The sequence below is a fragment of the Hippopotamus amphibius genome, chromosome 13 (assembly GCF_030028045.1).
Source record: "Hippopotamus amphibius kiboko isolate mHipAmp2 chromosome 13, mHipAmp2.hap2, whole genome shotgun sequence".
Taxonomy (NCBI): Eukaryota; Metazoa; Chordata; class Mammalia; order Artiodactyla; family Hippopotamidae; genus Hippopotamus; species Hippopotamus amphibius.
The window spans coordinates 20561786-20581408 of record NC_080198.1 but is presented as its reverse complement, the minus strand read 5'-3'; the positions used below and the strand labels follow the sequence as shown (position 1 = coordinate 20581408).

Here is a 19623-nt window from a genome sequence, read left to right as displayed (position 1 = left end):
GGTTCATATAGTATCACCATTTTTCATAATGGATATCATTGCAATAAAAACGTTTGAATGCAGACCTTTCTGTTATTACTCATCTGTTACTTTCTTACCACTCTCTGAAATAAAATGGACCAAGTTGGCAACCTGTGGAAACCACTTAGATAGAAGATGACTTGAAAATGTGTTTCTAATGAAACCCAAGGTATCCCTCAAATTGTATCAAGTGAACTAAAAAATGTACCTCATGAAATAGCAGCTAACTTTAAAATGGCAAAATTCTGGGAATATAGGCAATATTTTATAATAACTATAAATGGAGTACAATCTTTAAAAATTGTGAATCACTATGTCATACACTTGAAACATACAATATTGTAAGTCAACTATATCTCAATTAAAAACAGTAATACAATGAAAACAAAACCCCCCAAATGGCAAAATTCTGGTTGTCAAAACAGAAGGGTGTGGTCTTTAAGGAACTTAACAGAAGGAAGAACAGGTAATATGACCCAGTCATGTTTGTCCTGCACAGTATGAGAGACAATATTCTTATAATAGTACCAAGTATTTAAGAAGACAGTCTCTGATGAAACAGATATGATTCTCTAGGGTTCATGAGAGCCTAGGATAAGCGCATTAAAGGGCTACTTACAATTATGACCACCCTGGTGTTCATCAAGCTGCATACTGGTAACTTTTTTCCACTTACTTTCCATCTCTTCATAATTTGCCACTAGCTCCTCTTTGTTGCGGTTACCAAGAGCACCATGAAATGCACTTCCAGGGCACTGTTCACCTCATGGAAGTCCCATCACAGCTCTCCCATGTGGTAGGTACTATTATTATCCAGACTACTCTACAGGTAAGAGTGCAAGGTTTAGAGAGGCTAAGCCTCTTGTTCAACACCTCCCAGCTACTATGTGGAGGAGCCAGAAGGCTTCCAAGGCCCAGACCATAACCACTGTATTCTATTACCTGATTCCCTGAAAGACTCCCAGAGCAGCGTCCTGGGACATTCTCATCTTTGGCAAGGAAGAGCTCCCCTTCAGCCTCACCCCTACTTATAAATGAAAACTCTAAACCAATTAGTTTCAAAATCCATCACTCAAGCATTTTTACATCAGTTTCCCCAGGGGTTGCCCCAATGTGAATCCTGATATTGAAAGAGATGAACCCCCAACTGTAGGACTTAACACTGAACCCAAGATCAATTTCTTCCCAAAGCATTCATTCAGTCCTCCTAGATCAAATATTGTAAGTCAAACTAGGGAACCAAGCATGGCCTACAGACAGGTTTTGTTTGGCCCACATTGCACTATGCTGGATTGGAAACTGCTCTCTCCTGGCACTTGATCAGACTTGCTGCGATTGGTTCTCCTTCAATGTCCACAGAAGGTTTGTTCACTGGTTCTATCACCAAGTTTCCCCACCAGGCCACAAGGCAATTAAGTGAACCCACTGAGCAAGCTGTACATAAACTTACTGTCTTTCTGTAAGAACAGATAATTAAGAGTTGAGTTTCACCTATCTTAGAGACAGTATGATTTGCACCTGTCAATGTTACATTTCAAAACCAGGCTTGTGGCCCTTCCTAAGGGTGAAAGATCCGGTTTTACAAATTACTCCAGGAAATGAAAAGTCACTTGGCTCCTGTTCTTACATAAGGATAAATCTCTCTGTTCATTTGAAATCTGAGCAGTATGGCTCAACCACAGTGACAATCTCGGGAAACTGGTTTGGGCTTCCTGAAAACCAAAATATACCACAATCCAATTTAATCCTAGTAAAGGTCACCTGTCAACTCCCAGTAATGATATTTGTTTTCCTTAATAATCTCTTTTATGCTCTGTCCTTCAAATCCCATTTCCTTTTCAAAGAGGTTGGCTTATGAATTTTTTGTGAAGGGCAAATACATGTATATATTCTAAAATGACAGGCTAAGGATAACACTCTTTTTCATTAATCATCACCCCAACCACATGTGTGTTATCTTCTGGGTTCATGTGAACTATGTGCTGTGTTCCAAGATCTCAGCCTCATATTCACTGATTTCCCTGGATTATAGTTAATTTTGTGGCAATCAAGACCTAGTAGAGTAGAAGAGGAGAAGCTCTTATTTACCATAAATTCCCTCATTCATTTAGCAAATATGTATTAAGCGCATACTGCACGCCAAGCATGTAGAGACAAGTGTCATATGATGAAGTTGATTTTAACTTATGCAAATGTGGTCAGCCAAAGGAGAGAGGAGAGAGGGGAAAGAAATAAGAGGGAAATTTTATTCATCATTCTATTCAACAAGCTCATGGTTGAGAATAAGTGTGAAACGGGAGACTTGAAGTTGCCGTCCTTTAAGATGACTTTAGTTTTTGTGTCCTTAAAGCACCCGCATCTTAATATACGGAGATTTTTCTAGTATTTAGGCATTTGACACATCCGCTAAACACACAACTTGTATATCTAGTGACCATCTTAAGAAACAGCCACATGTTTCCACTGGAGAAAAAAACTAGCTGTGTTGGATATATTGAAAGATGAACTTTGGCCTTCGACATGTCACCTTCCCAAGGAGTTTTTAATTTTAACTATGCACAATTAGAACCTACTCCAGTTCTAAGATGCGATAAGATATACGTCTGGAAATGGTGAATAAATAAATCAGAAAAAAAAAAAAAAAAAAAAAAAGAAAAAATAAATAAATAAATAAATAAATCAGTAAATCACCAAACGTTAATCACGAGACAGCATCCTAAATAACAATGGACATTCACTTACTAACACTTTTCTGGGACAGTAATCAATCACTGGGAAGCAACTAAAATGTGCATTAACAGGCAAGTAGCTTAGAGATCGTTCTAAGGAGAGTTTAGATTACTTTAAAAGGAATATACTTGAATAGGTGAAGCACAGGGGATTTGGGGGGCCGTGAAACTATTCTGAATAATACTCTAATCATGGATGTATGACATTATGCATTTGTCAAAAGCTATAGGGCTTCCCTGGTGGCACAGTGGTTAAGAATCCGCCTGCCAATGCAGGGGACATGGGTTCGAGCTCTGATCCTGGAAGATCCCACATGCCTCAGAGCAACTAACCCCGTGCGCCACAACTAATAAAGCCTGCGTGCCTAGAGTCTGTGCTCCAAAACAAGAGAAGCCACCAGAATAAGAAGCCTGAGCACTGCAATGAAGAGTAGCCCCTGCTCTCCACAACTACAGAAAGCCCACGCACAGCAACAAAGACCCAATGCAGCCAATAAAATTAAAAAAAAAAAAACTACATGGATCAATAATACATGAAAAGATGCTCAATATTAAAAAAAAAAAAAGCTATAGAAGCAGTACAGCGCGGAGTGAACCATGATTTGACTATGGACTTTAGTTAATACTAATCTGTCAATACTGATTCATCACTTGTAACAAATGTACCACACTAATGCCAGATGTTACTGATAGGGGAAACTGCCAAGAGAGGGGGGGAGGGAAGGAGAGAGGATATATGAGAACTCTCCATACTTTCTGCTCAACTTTTGTGTAAACCTAAAACTGCTCTTAAAACTGAAGTCTATTAATTTAAAAAAAAGGTAAAAAAAATAAAGACATATACTGTAAATTGGTGGTTTTTAACTGGGACAATTTTGCCCCTCAGGGGATATTTAGCAATGTCTTAAGATATTTTTGAGCCACAGTTGGGAAGGAGGTGTTACTGGCATCTACTGAGCAGAGACCAGGATACTACTATACATCCTACAGTACACAGCACGGGCCCCCAGCAACAAAGAATTATCTTGCCCCGAATGTTAATAGTGTTGAGAAACCCTGATTTGGATTATTATAAAACTCCTGATAACTGAGCCTTCAAACTCCTAATTGTATTGTATTGTTCAGACTTGAGTTTTTCTTTTGTGTCACTCTTAGACTATTAAATATTAGAATATAAATATATCTTAGATGCAACTTTCTAATAGGAGCCAAGTGAGAAGCATTAGAAATCACCTGCCTAAACAGCTGAGAAAGGCAACTCAAGCTCAGCAGCAGACACAGGGATACAATGGGGACTTGGTGGGGACCATAAGGAAGAAAAGAGAACATTCCCCACTTGCAGTTACTTCGGATATAGATTTGACTGTGTGTGACAGAGATCAACACCTTAATTTCTCTTTACATAAAAGTTAGAGCTAGAATAGCATGATGTGTTCAGGGACTGAAACTCTTGTTGCTTCGCCATTCGTGGGGTTCTGCTATCCTTCACATGGGCCAAGACAGCCCATCACCATGTCCACATTTTAGCCATCACGTAGGGGTAAAAAGAATAAAGGAGGACATACCCACTCCTTTAGGGGCAGAACCTGAAATCTGCCCACCTCCCCTAATCCCGCTGGCCAGAAAAATCACAAGGCCCTTGCTAATTGCAAGGGACATTGAGATATGTAGTCTTTATTTTGGGCAGCCACATGCCTCACTAAAAATTCTACTAATATGGAGAAAAGGGAGATGGAGATGCGATACTGAGGAAGCAATCAGATGCCACTGCTGATGGGGAACCACCACTCCAATCAGGGAAATTACTGCCACGTGGGAATGTGGATCCACTACTACCTAATGATTGCATTTTCTTCAAAAATAAGGCAAAATCTCTGAGCTTTACCTAGAATATCTGAATTTTAAAATATTGCCTCAACCAAAAAACAAAAAAGGGAAGCCAAAAATAAAAAGTAAAACATTGTGCAGGTCATATAAAACATACCAGCAGACCACCACTATCGCTTCGCAATTTCTCACAAACTATTTAGTAAAGAATGTATAGGGAGGGACTTCTTAGTCCAACTTGGTTTCTAGTTTCAGATAATTTACTTACAGGGCAAAGTGTCCGTAGGGCATGAATAAATGAGACACATAAATAATTTTGACAAATGTGGAATCTGGACCATCCCCAAAGATTACTTTCTCAGGAGAAAAAGACAACCTTATTTCTTTGTGTTAGAAAAGGTTCCTATTAGTCCTCTAAAACTGTTCATCTGTGCTATCGCAAAATATCCTTTCTTGTGAATACACAACATCACTTTCTATAAGGACCTATTTAATACAGAAAACTTCTTACAAGCCACCACCAATAAGAAGGTGACTGAGCTGGGGACCTGTCTATGACACTAAAAGAGGACCAAAAAGATACAAAGATGGCTGAGACAGACGACCTGGCAGTAAAATGGGTTAAATCGTTCAACAAGCAGTGCACAAGTAGAAACCCAAATGGCCAAGAGACAGAAGCAAATGTTCAGCTTTATAAGTACTCAGGGAAATGCAAATTAAACCGTCAATGAATTACCACTTTGTACCAGGCTGCACCGAGGTTACATGAAGATGTAGGGTGATAGGAACTTCCATCCATTGTTGTGGGAATGTCAACTGACATGATCATTTTGGGAATTTGCATACCCCGTGACGCAGAGAGCCTTTCCTAGGTGTATCTCTAGAGAAACTTACACAAAAGAATAGGGTTTACAGCCGCACTGTTCACAGTAAGACAAATAAGGAAAACAACCCAAATATTCCATAACAGTAGAAATGATAAAATTACAGTATTCACACAATGGAATACCATACAGCATACAAAATACAGTCTAGCTTCACACAACATGACAAATCTCACAATACTTAGCAAAGAAACAAGACCCAAAACAACACATACATCACCATCCCATGTACAAAGTTCAAAAGCAAGCAAAATGAAACTACAGAGAATCATATATAGGTGATACAGTATAAAGCAAAACAAGAAAATATGTTCCACAGAGTCAGAATACCTCTGGGGAAAAGAGAGGATGTTTATTGGGGAGAGGGGGCCCGTACACAATGGGGGTGGGGTAGGATCCTGGCAACATAACCACTGGTGTGGTTATATGGCTGTGTAATTTCTAACTTGTTCTTTAAACCATTTATACATGTTATACACGTTCTTCCGGGTGACATAATTCACATCAAAAACTAAGTCAAATATGGTTAGTGGGTGAAAGGGAGGGTACTGATGAGCAAGCCCACTGCCATTTAGAGGGCAAGTGTTAGAAACACTGGTGCATTATTCTCAAGTTAATCCTGATTATTTTCAGAGTTTAGAACCAGGCAGGATTTCACGTTTGAGTGGACGGACAGTAGCGGAGTGCTTATTTGTTCACCCTCTGAAGAACCCCGACCGGAGAATTTGCCTGGGAGCCAAGGCCACGTGGATCCACTGAGCTGGCAGGGGCAGCCAGGTCTGGCTGGAGCACAGAAGGCCCCTCCTGGGGCTGACAGGCAGGCAGGGCGGGAGACTGGGTTTACATGAATGAGGAGCAACCTCAGCATCCCAAGGGAGGGCCCCTGAGCAGCCGGGAGGTGAGGGAGGCTGGACGGAGATGTCTCTGCCTCTCCCCAGCAGTAAACGCACTCGCTCCACCCCCACTCCCCCCATCTGGACGTTCTTGACCCTAATGCGGTGGAACTGTTATTTTAAAGATGCACTTGACCAGAACTGCCAAAAGGGACTGCTTTCTCCAGGTCCTAACCAGAGACAATGCCCATAAATCTACAAGACTTGCTACTTCTCAGTAACAAACCAGAAATTGCTATTTTTCATCCTTTCAGCAGGAATTCAGATGCCACAATGAAGAACACTGCGTTGTATCTAATCGTCTAGGCTGAATCCCTCCGTTAGGTATTCCAGGTTCCTCTGCTGACAGCTTTTCAGAAGGAAGCGGCCCATGACCCACCATCTGGCCACCGGAGCTCTTCTTCCTGTGATGATTCTTTTTTGGCATTCTCAAGCCCCCTTTCCCGGGCTCTTGTTTTTCTTTACTGACCTCAAAAGCCCTGTAGGAATGTGCTGACCTCACTCATGTTTGAGACAGCCACATGGCTGGCAAAACTGAGGCCACCCTTTGTGTGCTCTGGAGCAGTTGTGGGGAAACAGCCATCCCCAGCAGATATGTGCACCTGTTTGTGCCTGATTGGGAACCTGCCCACAGTGACAGTCAGCCACCTGCCACCGTGAGGCTAGAGGGCGAGGGAGTGCGGGCAATTAGCAAACTGTGGTGCTGGCACTTCTGGAGCAAACAAACCACTGAATGAGAACCCTTGAAGATGGTTGCTGTCAGTGCTTGGTGTGGGAGCATCCCTAGGTTTCTAGGACAGTTTAAAAAAAAAAAAAAGCCCAAGCTCCAAACTTCCCTTTTCTTTTTGATGCTAACGCTCTTCCTTACATGAAATTCCCAGCAAAGGTGCCAAAAAGCACATGTTAAATATATCGACCTGCATGTAGAAACGTCACCAAGACATAAATCAAGCTCTTTAAAAACTTGGGACTGGAATCTTCCTTTCACCCACACATGAGCATAACTCAGAATCCATGTTTCATAAAAATGCAAATGTAAAAAAGGTACAGTCAATGCCTGCTGAACACTCAAGATAAAGTCTACCATGTAGTCTAAGGGACCTCCAAGAACGCAAGCAAGTTGTCACAGCTGGGGGCTATATTGAATGCTGTGCTCTGTGCAAACTAAAGATTTACTGTCATTAGGAACTGGTGTAAATTAGAAACATTTGCCAGTCTTCTGGGGTTGCCCGTACAAAGGCTGGCGATAAACCACTTCCTTATCTATGCGTGCTAGAGAGCTGGGGTGGCTGTCAAAGTTTTGCCCTATAGTGAAGGAATGGACCACGGCAAGGATCATAACAGCCAGAAAAAGTGTATTTAATGTCTGTTACATGGTGTAACAGGTGTCAGCTCAATTACTAAAGCATTCCAGCTGGATCCAGCGTTTAAGGATGACAGCTTGCTTCAACATGCCATTAGAAGGATCCTGGAGGGCTTCCTAGGTGGCGCAGTGGTTAAGAATCTGCCTGACAATGCAGAGGTCACGGGTTTGATCCCAGCTCCAGGAAGATCCCATATGCCACGGAGCAAGTAAGCCCGTGTGCCCAAAAAAAAAAAAAAAAAAAAAAAAAAAAAAAAAAAAAAAAGAAGGATCCTGGATACCGAATATGAACACGAATTTCCTCGACTAATCTACCAGCGTTGATCAACCCCTTGGTGCTCAGCAGTTTAAGGTATGTTATCAGTTTACTTAGAACGCTTTTTCACTCACCAGATTGCCTTTACAACACCCTTTTTTAATTTTTAAAAAAACCATGTTTCTTTCAGTTATCTGGGAACTTGGCCTTCAATGATGAATCTAGTTTATTATCTCCTTGACTTAATAACTAGGGAGTTCTAGCAGTAAATTTCTCTCCACTACTAATTCCTAGGTAAAGGACTATTAAAGGTTGACAAGCAGGAGAAAACAATCCCCTGACCAGCCGCTGGTACTGCTGGTACTATCTGAGAACTTGTTAGAAACACAAATTCTCAGGCCGCACCCCAGACCTACAGAATCAGGAAGGCAGAAGGTGGGACCCAGCAATCTGTTTAATAAATGACTTGAGAACCACAGGAACTAGAATAAACACTTCATAAAACACAGGGAGGATTTCAAGAAAGAGATAGCGATCTACAATTTAAAACAGGAAAGAAGGTCAAAGAAGCTGAGGACAGCCCAGGAGGTTAGTTTCAGGAGACTCTTCGAGGCTGACCCAGCAGTTATACAGAGTGAAAGCGTCATTCAGTCCCTAAAAAGAAATGTTCTGAATGACAGCTCCCACTCCCTGAGCATTACTCCGTTTCAGAGACGGGGTGAAAACCTCTCTCTCAAATTATGCGGTCATCCCCAGCATCCCCATTACATAGATGTGAAAACTGAGATTTAACAAAGATTGAATTTAGACTCACACAGCAAGAAAGCAGCAAATATGATTCCAAGCCTGTGCTTGAACCACTCTGCCTAACTACTCTAATTCCAGAAAGAAGAGACAGAAGATGGGGAAGGAGGAGGTGAGGAGGAGAGGGAAGGCTCTCGCCAGCTTAAGTTGAGGCTTCAGAATTGATAATTATGGTGGCCACTCATTGATTCCACTAAAGTTAGTTTCTGGGACTTCCCTGGCGGTCCAGTGGTTAAGACTCCGCAATTCCGCTGCAGGGGGCAAGAGTTCGACCCCTGGTCGGGGAACTAAGATCCCGTATGCTGTGCAGTGGGGCCAAAAAATAAAATTAAAAAAATAAGTAAAAATAAAGTTAGTTTCTAGGGTGAGGATAAGCTGCTTTTTTAAAACTAGATAATCTGGATTAGCCAAAATTTGGATTAAACCACAAAGATCTGAACACAGATAAGACTGAATGTATCCCTCAACATTTCTTCAACAAAACCCAAAACCACTACAGTATATAATTGTCCCCTAATAGCAAAGATAACAAATTTAGTTTAAAAACATTTTTGTTTTAAGAGCTACAAAATCAGACCTCAGTCATTTTCAGCAGAATTTTAAAAAAGGGCACCCAAACACACCTGAGAAGCCCAACACCCAACAAAGTTTCCTTAAACCACACAAGGTCTTCCCGATGCCTGATTTTTTAATCTTGACTCAAAAATTCATAGTAAAATCTCTACCCCTGATGAGTTATCTCTTTTAGAGGATAGAGGGCTTGAGAGGAGCTGGAGAAAGTGCGAAACAAATTGCCAATCTCATTCATAGCCAATCGTATGGCGAGGCAGAAAGCTAGGGCTTCAATCCACCCAATTCTAAAGCCACCACTGGTTGTTGCAACCAGTTTAGTCAAATGGCTCACAGACTGAGACAATTTCATAATAGCTAAAATACAGTGCCCTCCCCCACTTTCCACCCCTCCAAACCAAACCCTGGCAGCTGGTTAAGCGAGCTGAATTGGCCTGGGCCGACCCTGAGTTCACAGATGGGGGAAACGGGGCCCACCGACGCTGAAGACTCACCAGGGGCCCCTTGGTGAGGCGGTGCTAGATCCAGAGGACCAGAGGCTGGCTGGCTGGTTCTCCTGACTCCAGGTCAAAGCAGAGGGGCAGCGGGGCGGGGAGGAGGAAGCAGAGGAGGGAACTGGAAAGCCCGGGTGGAGCGAGGAGAGGGAGGGGCCGGAAAAGCCAGGCTGGGCTGGGCCAGACCTTGCCCCCTCCCCTCCCAAGTCCCAGGGTCTTTCCATTCTTGGAATTTCCTTCCCACCCATTTAAACAGTTCTTGATCACACCTCAAGCCAAATCAGGTGGCCGCCATCTGCTGAAAGTGAGAACTGAAAGGATTATAGAAGCCCTTCTGGCCTCCTGCTGAAGCTAGGGATGCCCCCCACCACTTCCAGGAGAAGGAAGGCCACCCCTCATTTTTCTTAACCAAATGAAGCTCTTTCCCTGGGGATCAGGTGTGAGCATACGTTTCCAGGCTGCCTCTGGTTTGCAGCTCCCTCCGACCACTCAGCTCCTTCACAGGACAGTAAATGAAACTCTTGAGGACATGGGGAGGTGGGGAAGGAGAAGCTGGAACAAAGAGAAAGAGTCGCACTGCCATATATACACTACCAAGTGTAAAACAGATGGCTGGTGGGAAGCAACTACCTAACGCAGGAGATCCACTCAACGATGGCTGATGACCCCGAGCGGTGGGATAAGGAGGGTGGGAGGGAGGCTCCGCAGGGAGGCTCAAGAGGGAGGGTGCACGGGGATATATGTATAAATACAGCTGATTTGCTTTGTTGCACAGCGGAAAACTGGCACAACAGTGTAAAGCTATTATACTCCAGTGAGGATTGGAAAAAAAGAAAAAAAGAAACTCTTGGGGCTTTAAAGGACATTGTCCTGGGCATGTGCTGTGTGGCAGACAAGTGCTCAGCATTTTACTTACACAAAATTAAAAAAAAAAAAGGAACTCATTTAATCCTTATAGCAAACCTACACGTAGGTGCTATTTCTAATTTACGGAAAAGGAAACTGAGGTTTAGAGAGGTCACCTGGCTGCCCACTGTCCCACCAGAACTGGCACATAGGCAGCTAGGGTTGGGACACAGGCTACTGCAAAGCTACCACATACTTAGAAACAAATCAACAGAGCAGCCCACCAGCTGGGCCTATACCTCTGATGTGCAGTAATGAAGTAAGGACTTAGAACTGGATACAGTCCCAGGTCTCCATGTTTGTGGTACATCTGTGGTCTTAGACAAACTAACTTTTGTGGGCCTCGGTTTCCTCATTATAAAGACAGGGAAAGTGATCTGTTTTATAGGGTTCTTGGGAAGATGCTATGAAGCTCTGTTGCTATGAAGGCACCTGCCTATGTTCAGTAAATGTGTTCCCTCCTTTCTGATCACAGCACATGAAACAAACAATTATATCAAACAGTTTATTTCTATCATTCTCAGAACAGGCTGGGGGTGGATATTACCACTGAGAAGAATCCCTAGTGGGTGATCGAGATTAGAGTTGCCAGATTAAATATTTAGAACACACACTAAAAAAGTTATTAGTTGTTTATTTTATTTGCTCGATCTGGCAAACCTAAGGGTTGGTAATAAACCACATGGGAAAAGAACTTGGGAAGCGACTCGGTGAGTCCCAAGCTGTAAGCAGCTTTAGGATGGGCTCAACAGAACCCACAATAACTGGTGGAACTTCAACCTTGAAACTTGCTCTTCCAACATCAAGACCAGTCCATGGAATCTGTGTCAGACCCTCCTTATCTCAGCACTCTACCAAAGAGACAAGAAACCAGCTTGTGTTCTGGGAAACACAGCGTCCTCTCAGCTAGAATTCCTCTGCCATTAAATTTTTGTCTGTGGCCTAACCTGTAACAAAGGACGAATTACTCTGTCCATCTGCATGCTTGATAAGGATCAACTGTCAAACTACTTTTTTTAGGCCTAAAGAATTTCTAATAATAATGAAAATGTGATGAGAGATTTTTCTAAACATCAGCCAGCTTGCCAAGGATTCTGATCCTGTCTACTTTGAAACTTCAGCTCTTTTAGAAGATATATAATCTGTAAGGATGACTTAGGCTGAAATTAGGTTAACACGAAAATCTGTAAATATTTAAAATAAAAACATTTTAGAAGTTCATAGAGACAGAGGATAGGATGATGGTTGCCAGGAGTTGGGGGGAACCCAGTGAGACTCCAAGGTCTGAGCCAGCGCTGATGACATTCCATTGCTGGCAGCAACAAGCTATGAAGAATTGTCTGCCATGTGGGTCCAGGAGTTTGCCAAAGTCTAACTGCATCTACATTATCAGCGCAAAGCAGTAGATCTTGTTAAACATCTTTTCGATTCACTCTTGAGGAATTATCAACTAGAAAGGCTGAGTAGAAATTCAGAGGATGGGAGTTCAAATCCAAGTACAACCATATAAGGAACAGATATGTGACTGTGATCACCGGGTCTCCACTTCTGCAGAAAGAGGATCTCAATGGCCACAACTTGAAGATAAGATGATAAAAGTACACAGGAATACCTGGCACCTAGCAGATGATACTGAAAGCAGGGTGTATAACGGTTGAGTTGAGAAGAGCATGACCTCTGCCATCAGGTGGCTTAGGCTCAAATCCCACCTCCACATCTTAACCAGCTGTGACTTGGGCCAGTTACTCAACTTCTCTGGGCCTCAGTATCCTCATCTGTAAAATGAGAATAATAATACTACCTGGCTCATAGAGTTGATGCCAGGGTATCAACTGAGTATTTTGGAAACTTTTAGAAATGAGTATCCCGGGTGCCAGGCACTGTTCTAACCCTTTCACATGCATTTTCTCTCTTGATTTCACACTGGCCCTATGAGGTCAAGGTTATGTTCTCCCTGTGCCTCAGACCTGGGAGATCATATATACTGAAATCAGAAAAGGCTAAGAAGTTCCCAGACATATATTCAAAAAGGCTGTTTTGCAGAATTCTGGTGGTTCCACTTTCCTCAGTGGAATACCTGTTTAGACACCTAAAAGAGGAACCTTTCTTTAATAATCCACTCAACACCCAGGCCCTCTCAGTGCCTTACAGTTTTCAACAGCCAGGACCAAGTTATACAATTTGCAAGGCCCAGCGAAAAATCAGCGTGGAGTTTCTTTGTTAAAAAATCATGAAGAGTTTCAAGATGGTGACAGAGGAGCATCAAACCAAGCGCAGGGCCCTTCTGAGCAGGGGACCCTGTGGACTGCACAGGTCACACACCGTGAAGTCCACCCTGCCAACAGCTTTTTCCCTGGTAGGTTTCCACTGTCTTAATTGTTTCCTTTCTGCCTGCCCAGCCTCAGGCGCCTGTGCTCAGAACTGAATAAGCCTGTTCACAAAGGCACACAGGCCCCTGGGGGCCAGCAGGTTCTGGACAGGGCCTCCCACATGCTGGGGGGATCACGAGCTTGCTGCCCTGGGTGGCAGCGAAGGGCGTTAAGCCTTGGTTTGGGAAGTATCCGTTAGGCCAAATGGGTAGTGTTCCATGAAGTTCACATTCATTTTGAAAAAGGATGCAGTGCAGGAGACCTGTAGGTCACTGTGCTTAGCTCTGAGTTTTTTAACAAGATAAAGTAACATTTAAAAAAATTCTGACATAAGCACTATATTTTCATTATCAATAAATGAAAACACACTGACATGCAAAGAAGGAAAACTGTAAACATTTCTATCCCCACCATCGTAAAACAACTGTTAAAGTCATGACAACAACAGCATTGACTTAATCTTTTCTGCCCCTACCATAAACCAGGCAGTGCACAATGCACTATGACACTGTATTGCGTATTTGAAAGTTGCTAAGAGTAGATCTTAAATGTCCTCATTACAAGAAAAAAAAATTGTAACTATCTATGGTGACGGATGTTAACTAGACTTACTGTGGTGATCATTTTGCAATATATACAAATACTGAATAATTATGTTCTACACCTGAAACTAATGTTACATGTCACTCATACCTCGATAATTTTTTTTTTTTTTTTAAGAACTGTAGGGACTTCCCTCATGGTCCAGTGGCTAAGACTCTGCACTCCCAATGCAGGAGGCCTGGCTTCCACCCCTGGTCAGGGAACTAGATCCCACCCACATGCTGACACTAAGAGTTCATGCACCGCAACAAAAGACCCGCGTGCCACAACTAAGACCCAGTGCAGCTAAATAAATAAGTAAATAAATAATGTGAAAGAAATAAAATAAAAAAGAGCTGTAATTATTCCTACTTACAGACAGGAAACTGCAGCTTAGAGATGTTCAGCAACTCAGCTAAGACTGTTCACCAGTGAGAAGTGGGATCTGAATCAAACTCAGCTTTGCCTAACTTTATTTATTTATTTATTTATTTATTTATTTTTTAAATTAATTTATTTTATTCATGTATTTGGTCGTGCCAGGTCTTAGTTGCAGCAGGTAGGCTCCTTAGTTGTGTCATGCATGTGGGATCTAGTTCCCTGAGCAGGGATCGAACCCTGGCCCCCTGCATTGGGAGCACAGAGTCTTAACCACTGCACCACCAGGGAAGTCCCAGCTTTGCCTAACTTTAGAAACCACTCTACAACAGTCTCTGTGGTAGAGACCTGTAGGTGCAGAAAGAAAATACTAGAGCTTTTTTTTTTTTTTTGGCTGCGCTACACACCAGGGATTGAACCCATGACCCCTGCAGTGGAAGCACGGCGTCCTAACCACTGGACCACCAAGGAATTCGCTTACTCTTTATTTCTTCCATGCCAATAAATATTCACCTACAACAATACTTTAATGTAAGTACTAGGCTCCTGAAGTATTAATTTTTTTAAAGTATTAATTTTGGTAAGTAAGATCTGATGATGTAGAACAAGGATCTGATATCCATCCTACATTCCTATGCCTTCACCCCACCCCCACTCCAATGAATGGTGGAATACAATTAAGTATCTGGAAGCCAGGGATTCTTCTTAAAAATGCATCTCTCTTCCCAAAAGAATTGAAATCAGGGCCTCAAAGAGATTTTGCCTATTTTTGCTCATATCAGCATTATTCATAACAGCCCCAAAGGAGAAGTAACCCAAGTATCCATCCATGGATGAGTGGATAAACAAAGTGGTGTACACACACAATGGAATAGTACTGAGCCTTAAAGTACAGGAGATTCCTACACATGGTACAACACAGATGAACCTGGAGGACATTATGCTGAGTGAAAGAAGCCAGTCACAAAAAGACAAATTTTATATGATTTCACTTACATAAGGCACCCAGAATAGGCAAATTCTTAGAGACGGAAAATAGAATGGCAGCTGTTAGAGGCTGGGGGCAGAGGGGAAAGGGGTTATTATTTAATGGGCACAGAGTTTCCATTTTGCAAGATGAAAAATCTTGGAGATGGATGTGGTGATGGTTGCACAACAATGTGAATGTACTTAATACCACTGAAATGTACACTTAAAAATGGCTAAGATGGTAAAATAACAACGCATCTCAGTATAATAGATGGGATTCAGTGGAAGCAAACTCCCAAGTACTAAGTCTCCATTCTGTGCCAGGCACCCTGCAAGGTGCTTGATCTCATTCAATCCTCACAATGAGTCTCTTAAAGAAAAGGGACTCTAGGTTCAATGGCTTGGAACTGGCTCAAGGTCACACCATTAGCAGATGAGTAGGTCTTGTGTCACTCAACCCCATGCCTGCCTGTCTGAGTCCAGAGCCCAGGCCTTTTCCCTGTGTTGCCTACAAAGGATGCAGAATGACTGTGGCTCAGTAAAGAGAGGAAGACCGGGGAAGTTCAGTCTGCCTCCATCACAGCCCTTGCCTGGTCCAGTGCCTCGCATACTGTAGGTATCAGGTGTTTAATCTACAAGAGCGAATAAGGTCGAGCCATGAGAAAAAGGCAAGGTATTTCAAGGGCACTGCTGATTGAGTGCTCATTTCCTGCCTTCTCACTCTTAAGCTATCTCCTCAAGTGACTAATATTAGACTCGGGGCCACTCTGCTGATAACACCACTTACCGTGGCAGAGTCCACTGCCTGCTGTCCTCACTGCCTTCTATCAGGGACAGCAAGGATCCACAGAGGCCTCTTGATGCACGTGTACGTCAAAATTGCAAATCTGAGAGGGTCAGGGAGACCTGGGGACTGCAGGTCTGGTCCTGTCAAGCTAAGACTTGTCATGGATGTGTCACCTGTTAGTTCATCAGCTGTGAAATGAAGGTTCCCATGCAGAAGCCTGGGCAGCCCTAATATTCTATGCATAGAGCAGATGAAAAAGCACCCACCGTATGGGATGGATGATTCTTTCCAAATTCAGGGCTCTTCAGAAAAAGCAAGTTCAGAACTTGATGAATGTTTACCCTCAGAGTTATTGGAATTAAAATCGAGGGATGCTAGAATCTGGCAAGGAGTACGAAGAAAAGGCTTGCCAGAACTGCTTATCTTTTAAAGGCATTTTAATACTGAGCTTTCAGCAAATAAATAACCCCCGGCTTCACGAAGTGAAGTCCATAGAACACTGGTCTGGCAAGAGGCTCACGTATCACGGACAAATAAGTGTGGGAAACACTGTTTATGTTTCTTCTGGGAGATCCGCCATGCACGTGAGCAGATTCGAACTTTATCAAAAAGAACTTTGTTGAGCTTTTAACCACATATTTCCCACACTTATTTGTTCATGGTTCCCTATGTGTTATTATCTTGTTTGTTTATTCAACATAACCACTCAACATTGGGCCAAGCCATGGGGAAATGTGAAATCACAATATGGTAATATAAATATAATCACACAAAGCTTCTTTATCTCGCTTCTAATGTGGGAATACTATTCCACCAACCTCAGGGGTGGAGACGACGATTAACGAGTTAATGTTGGTAAAACATGTAAAACAGCCTGACACGTAGAAGTATTTATAAGTCATTAAAAATAAATAAAATATTAATGCCGTGAACTGACTGATAAAAGAACGTATCTGTATCTTTCAGTCCAATCTTAAAATAGAGTCGTGACACCAGGAGAGAGAAAAGCCATTTCTTAACAGGTTTTTCCCACAAGTATTTTGCTGATTCATTAAAGCCCTGGCCTGAAGTCAGACAGAAACATTAAATTTCTGTCAAGTCAGCCTTCTTTATTCTGCCAGCAAGAAAGGTCATGATTCTCACAAGTCTGTGTTAGCATACTAAAAAGGAGACTCCTCACAGAGGTCAAGAGCATGAGGCGTGGAGTCCTAACTGGGCCACTCTTTAAGCCATGTGACCTAGACACTCAACTGCCTACTCTCTCCGAAGCTGCTTCCCTCTCTGTAAAATGGATTGCTGGAAAGGTTACACATATTAACAATAATAACAATAGTAACATCAAGTAGTAGAGACAAAGAAACTGAGTTCCAGCGAGCTCAGTTAGCCACAGTAATACAGCAAGTGCCTGGGCCTGGATTTGAACCCAAGCAATTAAATGCCAAAGCTCTTGTCTTCACTCCTGCCTCCCACTGATGTGAGTAAGGACATATTCAGCACAGCACCTAGCCCTTGGGAGCTGCTATTTTTATTATGGTAACTGATTTTAAAGGTCCTGGCAATGAATGATATTTTAGAGCTTTAAGTGCTCCAGAGGTGTTAGAAGTAGGAGGAGAAGTTCTTTAAAGCCTTTGATTTTTTCCCCCTCCCTTCATTAACTACTCTCAAGGCATCCAGAGGAGCTCCTCTCCCAGGGAAACAGCTGCATTTTGTAACACAGCTGTCAATTGTGCATTATTGCTTCCCATTTGAAGCTAGGTGACAATATGCTCTCTTTGCGATCCAGTACTGAATTGTAAATTGTAGTCACTCACTTTTTCTTATAAGCAAAAGTGCCCTAGTCACATAGTTCCCTTGGTAATTTCCACCTTTCAGGATCTTTAAAAAAGAAAGAAAGAAAGAAAAAAAAAAAATGCTTTGCTTTTACAAACTCATTTGTGGCTGGCTCAGTGATAAAACCTTGCCTCCTTGCCGTGTCAGCTTTCAGGAATCCTGTGTTTGTCTGTGTTGTGTTACCCCAGTAGCTTGTTATCTTTGCAGCTTAAGGGCTGACTTGGAAATTCAGGCTGTCAACTATTTAAAGAAAAACATCCCCATGCTACTATTTTAATTAACTTTCAGAGAGCAAGGTTTCCTACTGGTTATGATAATGTTAACTTAAAATACTCTTAAGGAAACAGGGCAGGAAACAAAATAAGGGGAGGATTGTTGTTTTTAAAGGCGTTCTACGAAGAAGGGTTTGAGCAAAGCCAAGAAGCCAAAATAGTACAGGGTATGTGAAGGAAAGAGGAGAGAGGCAGGAACAGATATTAAGGATATGAACAGTAGAGTGTGGGATGTTGAAATGTATAATGCAGATTATGTGGGGCCTTGAATGCCAGACACGCGTGGAAGGTGGGTGTCTGTGCAATGAGAAACTGTAAGAGATGTCTGGAAGTCAAAAACAATGGTCACACTTATGTCTTAGGAAGATACCAGGGGGTTATGTGCAGGTGGTAGTGTACGACGGAATCAGAACAGATTTGGGAACTTACTGGCTATGTGACATAGTCTCTTTGGGCCTAAACTTTCCACCTACTAATTTGTTAAATGGTGACGATAACAACTGTGGTGGGAACTGAATGAAATCAGGTGTGGACTTTTAAAATAATGTCATGGAAAGCAGTCAAAGAAACAACACACACACACACACACACACACACACACACACACACACACACACACACACATACTTTTATCGTCAGGCTGAGTGGAGGAGACCGAGGGCTGAGAAAGCCAGCATTCTCATAAAGAGAAGGAAAAAAGGGAGCTGCCTGACAGATGGAGAAAAAGGGTGGGAGAGAAAAGAGAAAATCCTTAGAGATGATTCAAGAGAGAATGGTGGTTTTTCAAGGGGAGACAGTGGAGGAGGAGCTGGTCTGGGGGCTGGGATGCTGGCGGGTTCAGCTTTGGAAATGCTAAATTTGAGAAAGAAGGAGATATTCACAAGGAGTGGGTGTACCAGAGCAGCCTCTAGAATTAGGTGTTCAATCACTGTTTTAATTGAAAAAGCCACATTGCCCTGGTCTAGAGGGTAATATTTGGGAACCTCTATCGATCCATAATTAAACCTCAGTGAGTAAAGTCAGTGAAGTTCTAAAAGCTAAGAGCTCCAGCCACTGACATGTAAACAAACAGAGAAGCGGAATTCAGAATTGCCACTGAGGTAGCTCTTGACAGAAAGCCAAATTCTCTGGAAGGAAGGCCCCTGCCTATGTACCTCTGCATTCTCACTGCCTTGATGGGGGCTGACCCATTTCAGGCATTCAGTAGATGTTATTGGATAAAGTTACGAATTCTGTATAGTTTTAATTTAATGGTATCAAGAATGCATAAATTCCATTTCAATGCTTCATACTTTGCCTCCTTTGAGGAATTTCCCTTTGCTCGTTCCCTACCTGAGAAACATCACTTAAGAAAATAATCACCGGGACTTCCCTGGCGGTCCAGTGGTTAAGACTTCACCTTCCAATGCAGGGGGTGTGGGTTCGATCCCTGGTTGGGGAGCTAAGATCCCACATGCCTCGGGGTGAAAAAACCAAAACATAAAGCAGAAGCAATATTGTAACAAACTCAATAAAGAGTTTAAAAAATGGTCCACATCAAAAAAAAAAAAAAATCACAGGTAACTCCAATCCCAACTGCATAAAGGTGTTCATCAAAGCATTATTTATATCAGCAAAAAATGGGAAACAATTCATATTTAAGGCAACAGGGGAGTGGTAAATTACGTCCACCAATTTGATGGAATACGA

At 42.4% G+C, this 19623-nt stretch overlaps 1 protein-coding gene across 3 annotated transcripts in view; it reads right to left on the bottom strand.

The window, feature by feature from the left end:
• The window catches only part of FRMD4B (FERM domain containing 4B), a 325403-nt gene that overhangs the window by 46773 nt on the left and 259007 nt on the right, over positions 1 to 19623 (bottom strand). The gene's annotated exons all lie outside the window — the stretch shown is intronic.